The sequence below is a fragment of the Canis lupus genome, chromosome 37 (genome assembly GCF_003254725.2).
Source record: "Canis lupus dingo isolate Sandy chromosome 37, ASM325472v2, whole genome shotgun sequence".
NCBI classification, from domain to species: domain Eukaryota; kingdom Metazoa; phylum Chordata; class Mammalia; order Carnivora; family Canidae; genus Canis; species Canis lupus.
The window spans coordinates 22,844,032-22,845,887 of NC_064279.1; positions in this window are offsets into that span (position 1 = coordinate 22,844,032).

The following is a 1,856-nucleotide window of genomic DNA, read 5'->3' on the forward strand; positions in this document are numbered from 1 at the left end:
GTTATCTTGGATTCTTTGCTTTTGGTTGTATTGAATTTCTTAGTTATAAGCTCTCTAGCATGACAAACATTACCCACAAATATTTGAGTCTACGAAATACAGGGAACATTCTGCCTCCTAGAGCTCAGCTCATCCCCAAAACATTGTGTGAAACATCTAAAAACTATCAAGTAAGCCAGAGAAACTGAGCAGATCCTAGAGTTAACTAGCATAAGCATCCTGCAGTCTCACTGGTTTTCTCATGGGGATTCCATTCCTGCAGCCTTTCTTTTAGTCAGAGTTCTAAAAAGCTTGTCTACTTTCTAAGCAAACAGCAAATTGCAGTGTGGGACCTAGAATCATAGAGGGGATGAGTAAGTTTTCTGTTGATCCCATATATGAGTAATAAATACTAGTACATACTCTTCCTTTCATGTTAGATAAAATGTTTCACATAACATCCACAATCTCTTCTCGTCTCCTCTGGAGGTGCATAAAAATGTAATCAATGTTTGCTGTTCAAAAGTGGACCCAGCATTCCATCTACAGGCTTATTACCCAAAGTAGGACCCAGAGGGAGGCCAGTGTCTACCCGCATGAGGACAGAATGGTACCCTCATGTACCCTGCACATGTGGCCTTGACTGTTGATAGAGATGATCCCGGTGGCCAACTAAAACCTTTTGTCATTTTTCATCTTAATATAGAGATCCTCTCTTTCTATTGTCTTTAATCTACCTCCTCCCAAAATCAAAGTTTCTGAAGTTGTCTTTTTTTTTTAAGGTTATCATTCCATCATAATATTGTGTAACCAATAAAATATAAAAATACTGTTGATTTCTGAGGCAAGATCATAAAAGTCATTGAACTTCAGCCTGAATTTTTTGGGTAATTTTCCCTGGGGTTGGCGAACACCATGTTGTAAAGACATTTAAGCAACAGTCCACAAAGACAGGAACCATCTTGCCAACACTACCTGCCACCTCTGTGAGCCAGCTGTGTTGGAAGTGCTCCTCCAGCTCCAGTCCTGGACAACATCTGGCTGCAACCTCTTGAGAGTCCTGAGCCAGAATTACCCAAAAGCATCATGATTCCCATGATGATCTTTGAATCTTTATCCCTAAACATTGAAGTCTTTGTCTACCTACCCAAAGATTATAAAGATTTACTCTTGGTTTTGCTGTAGACAATTTATGGTTTTTACTATTACAGTTTGTTTGAAATGTTTCAATCTTAGTATGATATATGGGTTAAATTTCATTTCAGTTTCTTTCCATACACTTATGTAGGTGTTTCATTATCATTTGAAAAAACTCTATTGGATTGCTTATTTCGTCAGTTAACCGTTATTTGCAATGGGTCTATTTCTGGACTCTGTTACGTTCCATAGTTATATTTGTCTTGACACCAGTGCCACACTTGAAAATTGCATCTTTGTAGTAAATTTTGAAATAAGGTAATGGGAGTCCTTCATATTTATCCTTTTTAAAACTTGTTTTGGCTATTCCAGGGCTTTGGTACTTCCATATAATCTTTAGAACAAACTAGTCTATTTCTACGAAAGAATTTGTTGGGATGTTGATTTGGAATTGCATTAAATCCATAGATCAATTTGTGGAGACTTGACATAACCCTTCTTTACCTTTCAAGGTTGATCCTGTCTGGTTTCCACCACCTTTTGGTTGCTCTCCAATGGTTTCAAAGAGATTTTGTAATATTTTTGTCCTGTGTTCATAATTATCTGTAGGAGGGTTAGTGAAATATATGTAATCTACTCTATCCATAAGGGAATCAGGAACACGTATAAATATCATAGGAAAATTTCTAGTCACTGTTTCCACTTCTTAGTTTTTGTTTTGTTTTGTTTTGTTTTCAGTC